This window comes from Danio aesculapii, chromosome 2 (genome assembly GCF_903798145.1).
Source record: "Danio aesculapii chromosome 2, fDanAes4.1, whole genome shotgun sequence".
In the NCBI taxonomy this organism is placed as follows: domain Eukaryota; kingdom Metazoa; phylum Chordata; class Actinopteri; order Cypriniformes; family Danionidae; genus Danio; species Danio aesculapii.
In genome coordinates this window covers 7,665,307-7,677,312 of record NC_079436.1, presented here as the reverse complement: position 1 = coordinate 7,677,312, position 12,006 = coordinate 7,665,307, and the positions used below count along the sequence as shown (strand labels likewise).

General features: G+C 36.2%; 1 protein-coding gene across 1 annotated transcript in view; it reads left to right on the top strand.

Moving 5' to 3' along the window:
• Window positions 1–12,006, top strand: part of dipk2aa (divergent protein kinase domain 2Aa) — a 419,818-nt gene that overhangs the window by 248,219 nt on the left and 159,593 nt on the right. The gene's annotated exons all lie outside the window — the stretch shown is intronic.

The window sequence follows — 12,006 nt, the reverse complement described above, 5'->3', positions numbered from 1 at the left end:
TTGAGTGTAATTTTCTGTTGTATATGAGCCTAAAAAACAGATTAGCTATGTTTAGTTTATGAAAATATAATGTATTGTGTGATATGTGTGTTATTAATTGTGTGTCTGCGAAATATGTGGTTAATTTCTGTATATACATCTACAATATGAACTAAAAACGTACTTTTAGGTACTTTTAAAGTGCATGTAATTTAGAAGCGATTGTATTTAATGTTGATTTACCTCGCTTCACCTCACACTGATGAAAGACCACTAGATGTCTACCTTGCACAAGATTTTATCTAACTTGTTGCTTTTACCCTAGTGTATTTTAATATCATTACATTACATAATCATTGACATTTTAAAACATCCATCGGTGTTTGGTTTTATTTTTAGACCGATAAACAGCTTCAAACTGGCTACATGTTAGTATTAGTAGAAATTAAAAAGTGTCATTATCATGAATTCGGGATGTTTCACCCCAAAATAAAAATTATTTCGTTTACACAGCGTGATTTAAACTTTTTTGAGTTTCTTTCTTCTCCTGAAAACAACAATGAATAGATATGCGAAAGTATGAATGGTTGATTGGACCCATCAACTTCCATTGTAGGAAAAAAAAAAAAAAGCAGCCACTAGCATTTTTTGAAATATCTTTTTGTGTTCAACAGAAGAAAGAAACTCAAAAAGCTTTTGAACAAGAGAAGGTAAGTAGGGGAGAGCAGGGACAAAAGTACCATTTTTAACTCGTAAGTGTGCTCTATCATATCAATATCAGGTGGTATTTTAAACAAGTGTAGAACAGCTTAAAAATAATTTCACTTTAAAGAAACGTTGCACGTTGTTGCTTTTGACCCCATCTTTTTTTAAGCATAAAGGTAACACACTGGTGGGTCAAAAGTAAATCAACAATATTTGCGACTTTTACTGGCTCAATTATGGAGGAGGAAACCTGCAAAAACAATTAATTCATAAATGAATATGCAAATAAATAAATAAATTAGTAAATAAATCCATAAATCCCAACATAAATAAAACAATAAATAAATAAATATGCAAATAAATGAGTAAATAAATCCATAAATCCCTGCATAAACAAAACGATAAATCAATAAATAAATATGCAAATAAATAAATACATGAGTAAATAAATCCATAAATCCCTGCATAAATAAAAGAATAAATAAATAAATACGCAAATAAATAAATCAGTAAATAAATCCATAAATCCCTGCATAAATAAAACAATAAACGAATACACAAATAAAAGAATGAATAAATAAATGAGTAAATACATCCATAAATCCTTGCATAAATAAAACAATAAGTAAATATGCAAATAAATAAATAAATAAATAAATGAGTAAACGAGTAAATAAATCCCTGCAAAAATAAAACAATAAATAAATAAATATGCAAATAAATAAATAATTAGTAAATAAATCCATAAATCCCTGCATAAATAAAACAATAACTAAATAAATATGCCAATGAATAAATAAATGAGTAAATAAATTCATAAATCCTTGCATAAATAAAACAATAAATAAATATGCAAATAAATAAATAAATTGGTAAACAATTAAATAAATCCCTGCAAAAATAAAACAATAAATAAATAAGTAGATAAATTCATAAATCCCTCCATAATTAAAACAATAAATAAATAAATGTGCAAATAAATAAATAAATTAGTAAATAATTCCATAAATCCTTGCATAAAAAAACAATACATAAATATGCAAATAAAAAAATAAATGAGTAAATAAATCAGTAAATAAATCCATAAATCCCTGCATAAAAAACAATAAATAAATAAATATGCAAATAAATAAATTAATGAGTAAATAAATCCATAAATCCCTGCATAAATAAAACAATAAATAAATAAATATGCAAATACATAAATAAGTAAATATATTCTCATTCCAAAATGGCCACCGCGTGACTCTAGTCGCTGTTTCCCAAACAGCAACAGAGCGTCGCCTCTTGGTGATTCTATGCTCTGTGACCTCAGACTAGGTGGAATAGTGCTATTTACTTATGTTTTGTTATTAAACTAAATAAAAATCTACATTATCGATGCTGTAAAAGATACAGTACCTTATGAAATAAACATTTTCAAATATTTGTTGACACATCAATCTTTCTTCAGAAGATTTGAGTGGCTGAACAACACTTCTGTGCAAATAACCCATTTATAAAACAACTAAATCTACATAAGCTTTGCATGACAAAATAGTTTTAAAACATAATATTACCTGTCTAAAAGTAATACTTCAGATATGGTGTCATCCTTCCTCAAGCATGCAAAAGTAGCTCCAATGTTGATTCAGGATTTGTTTTTATCGCGGACCTGTTCGCGTGAAAAGGGTGCTCAGATGTACAAATCTACATTTGTTGACAGACGTTTTGGGCTACTTTCGGCCTGACAATTTTTAATTGGACCTTTTTTTTAGTCCTATGCCTTACCCAGAATATAAAAAACAATATAAATACATTTAGATCATTTACTTTAATCATTACTAATGGAATGTGTAGAACCTTTAACCAGCACAACAAAACAAAGACAAACACCTACTGCACATTTAATTATTGCTTTAGAGAGTCATACCTTAGTACTCTATATTTCACTGCCTTCTCTCTATATACTCTATATTACACTGACGGTCAAAGGGGTTTGTTTTGCTATTCTCTGATAAAATGAAAACACAAAGTAGCACGAACACAATGTTCCATAACCAGATGCAAAACAGCTAGAATGCTGTTATGTTTATAGATTTTGTGAGCCAAAGTTTTCCCAGAAGAAAACTTATTGCTCCGAGGTTGTTCCTTGTAACTCAGAAGATGAGTTTGTGTGTGTGTGTGTGCGTGTGTGTGTGTGTGTGTGTGTGCGTGTGTGTGTGTGTGTGTGTGCGCGTGTGTGTGTGTTTCGTTTTAGTATCATCTTTAAACGACTTGTAAAATGATAAGTCCCAGCAAATGAGACAATCAACACATAATAAATCTACATTTTATGTAGATTAATCCTATAACAAAATTTGCATTGTTGTTGGAATCTCTTCTGAAAGTCTATATATCAGGCAAGCATTGGTTTTACAGATGACAATTCTGAAATTGCCTCACAATAAATCTCTCCACCCTCTTGGTGAAACCTATATAAAATATCTCATTTGTGATTCTCTGAATCTGAGCAGATTGAATCCCAGTGTGTCCTTCCCGGAAAGACAACAACCCTTATCAGAGAAGCAACATGTGGGAGGAATTCTCTCTTCGCCCCGAATATTACATACAGATTTGAGCAATTTCCTGCTGACCAAATGTTTGTTGATTGCCCTCTAGCATAACTTGGCCCACCGCAAAATGTGGATAAGTGATTTTTACGGCGCACTTACATGGCTTTATTTATTGTACTTGTCTCCAAGCCCTGGCACCGCCTTCCAATCGGCCTCTGGCACCACAGACAAGGGCTTCCATTTGGGCTCAAGCCATTCGCTGGATTAATATCAGGCTTAATGGAACGAGATGTGACTGTACAGCCAAGTGGGTGACATATAATTCATTAATGCAAACTGCTGGCCCAGGGGAACGCACTGACCTGGTAATATTTACTCAAGCGTAAATTAGCATCTAATGACTCCACTACAGGTATTATATGCAAAGGCGAAGCGACGTCAGGAAACGGACGGTAATCAGCTTTGAAAGGAGATCGCATTACAGTGTTTTTTAAGCAGTTTTTAAGTTTTAAGCAGATGTGGTCTCGGAATGGATATCAGAATGTCTTACACTGTAAACAATTTACATGTAAACAATTTCATCCAAATTCAAGCAACCCTCCCCCTTTTTTTTCAAGGGAGACTCGAGTTTCAAATGTGCACATGGAAGTCATGAAGGCCATTACATGGTTTGTTTTTGTACGCGAGGGTCCAAATATCACATGTCGCTTTATGCTTCTGCTGGAGTCTGTGTTATGGTGAAGCCGGGTTTTATTTCCCTGGATAGTTTGTCGGTGTGGCAGTCTTATAGAACGGTGCCCAACCCCCTGGTAAGCTGGTTTTCATTCACACTGTTATCCGAGCCCACTCCCAAAAGACACACAGTCAAACGATGCCAGACCCTGCTCAGTGTTTGATCTACAGCTTTAATTGATTGAAAACTGCGATGGCTGCCTTTGAGGGAAGCTTGGGATTGAAGGAGACACGGATTTGGATCACTTAGTCCTTCCACCAGCTGTTATCAATTCAGAGAAAAGGTCTCAAAACAATGCTGAATAAATAGCAATTGAGAACTCGGGGTTGGAAAAACTGATCAACCTTAGTGCATGTTTAGCAGCAACCATAATGTCGGTTCTTGAGTTGCACCTGTTCGGTACTGGGAATTAGTTTAATAAGCTGACTCTATGTAAAAGATAAATAAATAAATAAAAAAGAGAAGGGTTTGTGCCAAAATCTAGTGCTTCGGGATTTACTGATAATGAAATCTTCTGTATAAAAAAAGCATTTTGGGTGATATTAAAATAAAAAAAGGCAGCTGTGAGCCCATGGAAAAAAGAGGATGCTGTCTCAGTACTGTTAATAGCAAAACAACATATAAGAGCGTATCAGTCTTAGGGACATTATAAGTTGAGAAAGATATTGGTTGGTTAGTTTATAATGTTTTTTTACAATTTACAGGAACAACAATCTTTCACATTTTCAGTGACTGGTCTTGTGCCCTGTGAAATTCAATCATCCCAATAAGTATAAGCATGCTGCTTTTAAATGTCAATAGCTTCCATTTTGGTAATTGGTCTGGAACATTTGCTGTGATTTATCTGTTATACAGATCTATTATACAGTTCCAGTTAAAGTTCTGGGGTCTGTACTTTTTTAAATTAGTCATATAATAAATAATACTTTTATTCATCAAAAATGCATTAAAATTGTCAAAATTAAGGAGCAAAAAAAGTTATATTTATATTAGTTATATGTACTAGGGCTGTCAAAAGACTAATTGTGATTAATCACATGAAAAAGCTTGTGTATATATGAAGAGTTAAGGTGCAAACACCTCTAAAAGCTATCTTCTAAACTTAGCATTTTTCTCCAACTCCTGTGTTCAGTAACTTTACTTTTATAGTGACAAATAAGTTATTTACTTTGCCTTTAAGGTGAAATAACTGAACATAAACATAGGAGGCTGACAAACATGGTCATTTTAGCAGAACATTTCAGATGGCATTTAGAGGTTTTTGCATGTGAACACTTCACAAATATAAATATACACACAAATGTAAATATACACACACACGCACGCACGCATGCATGCACGCACGCACGCACGCACATATATATATATATATATATATATATATATATATATATATATATATATATATATATATATATATATATATATATATATATATATATATATATATATATGTTTGTGTGTGTGTGTGTGTATATATATATATTTATATCATGGTTGGGTCCAATCATCCGGCCTGCAATCCTCCGCAGCAACAACCTTCTTGCAAAAATACACACGGCCCGTTTACTCTAATATGTCTTAGTTTTAAAATGGCATTTTAGAACGAAAATGATCCACGTCCACTCTGGCATGTCATCTAGCATTTCTGAAAAGATCTCTCCATCCACACTATACCACTGAAAATGCACATCACATGACCACACACACACAAACACAAACTCTGTCATGCGCTGCAGCGTCTGAACTCCAGCAGTCAGCCCAAACACTGCTGCATTGCGTCTCACTTTAGTTGTTAAACGTGATATTTAATTAATCTTGTCTCTGTCTAATGATCTATCTCTTTGGTCTTTTGAATCTATCAGGTAATGTGTGACAGCGTCAGTACTGCTTCAGTCGTTCGCTTTCACGCTTGTACTTAGTAATTTTAGCGAAAAACTCGAATACTGTTGGTTGGTTCCTGTTGGTTGTGCACTTTTACCAACCAAGTTTGTCGACGTCATTATATTGACACAGATCACTATTCATGCCAGAGTCCCACAGAAAAAGTAATTGACAGGTGGTAATTTGTGTGTAACTTCTCTTTATTTGAAAAGGTAGGCAACAAATAATTAATTTGTCATGAATTAATTATTTATTTATTCATAAATAATTAATTCACCGCCGCATATGACAACGATGCCATCGTCCATCGCAATTTTCACATTAGACATCGTACGTTGCCGAATTGGTCGACATCGGCCAACCCTAATATATATTTATAAGTCTTGTCATTTATCCACGTTTTAGGAACGACAAATAAAACTTGACTTCTAGTTGATCATTTGGTATCAGAAGTGGCTTAAATGAAAGGCAAATACCTCTACATTACGCTTATTTGACCAAAATAAAATATGATCATGCAGTAAGGTCTGACTTTGCTTGGACAAAAGTCGTCATTTAACAGAAATAATGTACAGTATAGAATATAAAGTCATGGTGCAGTGGAAAAAGAAACATTCTATATGATTCCCATGAGCTTAGACGACTGCATCCATTCATCTGTGCAATGACTCAAATGGCTTATTAATAAATTCAACTGGAAGAGCAAAGAAAGCATTCTTGCAGGACTCCCGGAGTTCTTCAAAGTTCTTTGGATTCATCTTCAATGCGTCCTCCTTCATCATACCCCTAACATGCTCAATAATGTTCATGTCTGGTGACTGGGTTGGCCAATCCTGAAGCACCTTGACCTTATTTGCTTTCAGGAACTTTGATGTGGAGGCTGAAGTATGAGAAGGAGCACTATCCTGCTAAAGAATTTGCCCTCTCCTATAGTTTGTAATGTAATGGGCAGCACAAATGTCTTGATACCTCAGGCTGTTGATGTTGCCATCCACTCTGCAGATCTCTTGTATGCCCCCATACTGAATGGAACCCCAAACCATGATTTTTCCTATCAAACTTGACTGATTTCTGTGAGAATCTTGGGGTCCATGGGGTTTCCAAAAGGTCATCTGCAGCATTTGTAATGATTGGGATGCAGTTCAGTGGATGATTCATCAAAAAAAAATTTACCTTCAGCCGCTTTCTCAAATAATCAACTAGAAGTCAAGACTTTTGACAGGTAGTGTGTGTGTGTGTGTCTATGTATATGTATATGTATGTATGTGTATATATATATATATATATATATATATATATATATATATATATATATATATATATGTGAAATGTGAATGAAATATTATTATATTAAATGAAATGTGAATACTGCTATGATGAGCCACAAGGATTGCAAATCCAACTTCAACTGTGAAACTTAATTCAAGTCCCACACAGGGTAGATTAGTAAAAATACAGTGTAAAATGTGTTAAAACCCAAACATAATTTTCTCTCCACAAGGACCTACTTAATCAATACTACGGACAAGCGCAGACAGGGGGAACACTCTCCAAATGGAAAATGAATTCTGAGTCAGCCCACTGGAGATTAAAAACGGGCAGTAAATGAATAATGGAGGAAGACCGTGAAGCAAAAGAAAAAAAAAAAACACGGAAATATGTGCAGAATCATCAATATTCCTTATTGAGATTGTCTCCCAATGAAAAAACACAGCTGAGAAAACTTCTAATGGAAATGTTTTCCATTCATTTTTGTTGTCTAGTTAAGAGATCCGTACCTGAGGTTGAAAACTCTGTGATGAAAGGATTCCTCTTTCCCGGACTCATTTGTATAAAGTGTCTCAAAGTAAAAATGCTGATATCCGGCAAATCTTGAAGAAGTTGACCAAAACTAATTCAAAATCTCCTCCCCTCCGCCTTAAAACCTGACAATTGTTTACTGGTGTGCAGCTTTTAAGCAGTCATCTAAGCACAGATGACACAGCCTGCTCCAGTCTGCACAGAAGCATGACTGAACGTTTGTTTAATAGAGGTAACAGATTTGAAACATGAAGCCTATTATAATTTGAATGCTCTCATTTTTCTTCCGCAGCTTATTCAGTGAGCTCCCAGTGACTAATATAAGTCAAACAGTCATTCAAAATCGCATATTCTAATTAACTTCTGTAACATTGGTTTGCAAATATCTTAAGCCCAATGGATGGAACAGAACTCCAAGCACATGCCCTGCATCTAAATATGCTACTCAATCTCACGGCAATTCAGAACTTTTTGATTTAGTAGCTGATTTGTGTTCATTTGTATGATTTATATGATTTGCTCAAGCTCCAATGAGGGGGCTACGCCAACCTGATTTCACAGAGAAGGACATGTTCCTGGATTAACATCTATGTTGATCCTGGAACAACATTCAAATCAGTTAATCAGAATTAAGAGATACGTTTACAGTTTATGTTAAGTTTAGGCTTGCGGTTTATACACTTCTATTCTTGTTATCCAACTATTATTCCCATCTGATTTGATGTACAGACGTACAGATGTACAGTTAAGGTTGGGTTTAGGGGTAGGAACAGATATGGATTATGTTTTTGATCAAAAATCATATTGTTAATAAGAATAATAATGATAAAAATAATAATTCCTTACATTTATATAGCGCTTTTCTGGACACTCAAAGAGCTTTACACATTTTTGGGGGGAATCTCCTCATCCACCACCAGTGGGTAATATCTACCAGTACTGTGAGGGTTGGGTTTAGGGTTGGGGTAGGGGTAGGCATTAAAAAATACAATTAATTGGATAATTTAATTGATAACATAAATAATACTCAAACAACTACTGTTTTTACATTACTATGACGGTTGAGTTTAGGGTTAGGGTGGGAGTAGACGTTAATAAAAAACAATAAATGGGAAATTTAATAAATAATATAAATAATTCTTGTTAACTTCCGGCCGCAACCATATCAGATCTAGCAACAACCCCACCAGTGTGCAGCATCCACCTGGATGACGCAACGGCAGCCATACTGCACCAGACCGCACACCACACGCCAGCTGATTGGTGTAGAGGGATGACAGTAGAAAGACGTTGAGAGAGACAGAGTGATGAAGCCAATTATAATATGGGAATGGTTAGGAGGCCATGATGGACAGAGGCCATTGGGCAAATTTGGCCAGGTTGCTGGGGTAAACCCCTACTCATTTTTCGAAGGACTTCCTGGGATTTTTAATGACCACAGAGAGTCGTTAACGTCTCGTTGGAAAGACAGTAGTATAGAGTCCCCATCAATATACTGGGGCATTAGGACCCACACAGACCTGGTCTCAGAAACACCACTTCCAGCAGGAACCTGCGGTTTCCCATCCACGTACTGACTAGGCACAGCCCTGCTTATAGCTTCAGTGGACGACCATGTGAAAGTTGCAGAGAGCTAGCTGCTAGCTTTTCCAGGATTACAATGTACTTGGCAAAATCATGACATGCATGAGAGGTAGGGTAATGGGTGGGGTTTGGGGACATGCCTCCTTTAAAAATTGTATGTTTTCACATAAATTAAATAGTATGAATTTTAACAAATTAACTGCGACATGTAAAATTCCTCATGAGATTAAGTTGGAATATTCCCAATCTATATCTTTGCAATATTTCAGATTATGAAAACATGAAAATAATTGTTTCCCCTAAATTTACCAACATTGGCTCATTATGAAAACGTAGCCCAATATACAATTCAATTCAATTCACCTTTATTTGTATAACGCTTTTACAATGTAGATTGTGTCAAAGCAGCTTTACATAGAAGATCAATGTAAATTGAAACAGTTTCAGTTCATTTCAGAATCAGTTCAGTTTTCAGAGTTTTAGTTCAGTTCAGTTTAGCTCAGTTCAGGTTGGTTTAATATTCACTATTGAGAGTCCAAACACTGAAGAGCAAATCCATCGATGCGCAGCTCTACAGGTCCCAAACCATGCAAGCCAGTGGCGACAGCGGCGAGGAAAAAAATGTCACCAATTGGCAAAAGTGAAGAGTTAAAAAACCTCGAGAGAAACCAGGCTCAGTTGGGCACGACCATTTCTCCTATGGCCAAACGTCTTGTGCAGAGCTGCAGTCTAGGCGCTGGAGAAGCTGGACGTCAGCGAGACTCGTCGTTCCCCTGAGTGACACAGGAATCAGTCTCATGCTCTCCACTCCGCCATGACCACCACAACAGCTGCTTAGGATACGGCCTTGTTCAGGATTATGAAAACCTTGGGATCATTTTGTCGCTGGTCTTGGATCGAATAAGTAGCGCTGCATAGTCTCTGAGGGCCTCGGGTGGAGTATCTCCAGGTGTAAATTGAAAATAAAGAGAATAATTAGCGTAGCTGCTGTTCGTAGTGTACATAAACGAGATGCAAAAACCTGCGTGGGCCACATTCATGTATCATACCGCTAATGTATGTGTATGCTTTACTAAAAAGATAGGTAATTAATCTAGTTTTAAACTGCGATATCAGGAAGATTATTCCAGAGTTTAGGAGCCATAAATAAGAAGGCTCGACCCCCTTTACTCAACTTTGCTGTTCGAGGTACTACGAGAAACCCTGAGTTTTGAGATCTTAAAAAGCGAGTTGAATTGTAGCGAGACAGAAGGTTGGTTAGATAAACAGGAGCTAGATTATTTAAAGCTTTATTGGTAAGAAGCAATATTTTAAAATCAATATGAAACCTAACAGGCAGCCAGTGTAAGGAGGCTAAAATTGGGGTGATATGGTCATATTTTCTAGACCTGGTGAGAACTTTGGCTGCTGCATTTTGAACTAGCTGAAGTTTGTTCTGGGCAGCCAGCAAACAGAGGATTACAGTAATCCAGCCTTCTTCTTCTTCCGGCGGCGCTACGGCCCATGTAGAGCCATGGCCTCTTCCACCACTCCGCTCCAGCCTTCCCAATCCAAAGCCTGCTTTCTCCAGGCATGCACTCTTAGGGTACGTAGATCATCTTCTACATCATCTAACCACCTCTTTCGTGGCCTACCAGGACGTCTCCTTCCTTCTAGTTTTAGCTTGTATGCTCTTTTAACAGCTCTTTGTTCGAGGAGTCTCTCTAAATTGCCCAGCCATCTTATACGGTTCCTTTTTATTTCCGTGACCAGGCTTGGCTTCGCATACTTGTCTGCCACTTCTGCATTATTCCTTATCCGCCATTCACCTTGGTCACCTTGGATCTTCCTCTCCCATGCGTTAAGAAACAGTTCATCCCGAGTTCTCAATACCCACGTTTCACTGGCATACATTACCACTGGCCACAGTACTGTACGGTAGAGTCTTTCCTTACTTGCTCAGCTCAGCAGACAAGATTTAATGAGGACAGAAATCCAACCTAGAAGTCATAAAAGCATGGACTAGCTTTTCTGCATCTAAGATGGATAGCATACTTCATAACTTAGCAATATTTCTCAGATGAAAGAAGGCAGTTTTTGTCACATGGGATATATGATTTTCAAAAGTTAAATTGCTGTCTAATATAACACCCAGATCTTTTATAGTAGAGCTAACGCTAACTTTGTATGCCTCTAATTAAACATTTCTGGAGATCGCAATTTATGTAGCCCGAAGTATGTATGGCTGCATTTAGTCTTTAAAATGAAAGTTAAAGGGTGGTATGATGTCGTTCCTTTTTGGGCTTACCAGCTGACCGCTTACCTCTGTATGGAAGGCTTTTCCGTTGTTACCAGTTTGCTCAGTTAGCTCGCCATGTATGTCGGCGGACTTGAGACGCAGAGAAGAGTTGACCATGACGGGGTTCAAGTCCAGCGAAGAACGGTTCCATAAACCAGGTAAGACAAAAACAGAAGTAAAAAATAAAATAAACAAGTAAATAACAGGGTGAGAATGTGGTAAAATATGAAAATGTGGAAAAAATCTGGTGAGGGTTTTTCTTTTTCTGAATTGATTTTAAAAACTGTCAGTGAATTTATGCGAGAACAGCAGGTGAGAATGGCACTTACAAGAGAAATTTGAGATCTCAAAAAGCTTGCACAGTGGATTCGCGAAAACAAAAACTGCAAAAAAACAGCTCCTGGGATGTATTTGGTGCTTTTCAGAAATGTATATAGCGGTATGTTTTCAGAATGAGCCTAGGTTGAAATTAACAGTATTAAAGGGCTCCTATTTTACCCCTTTTACAA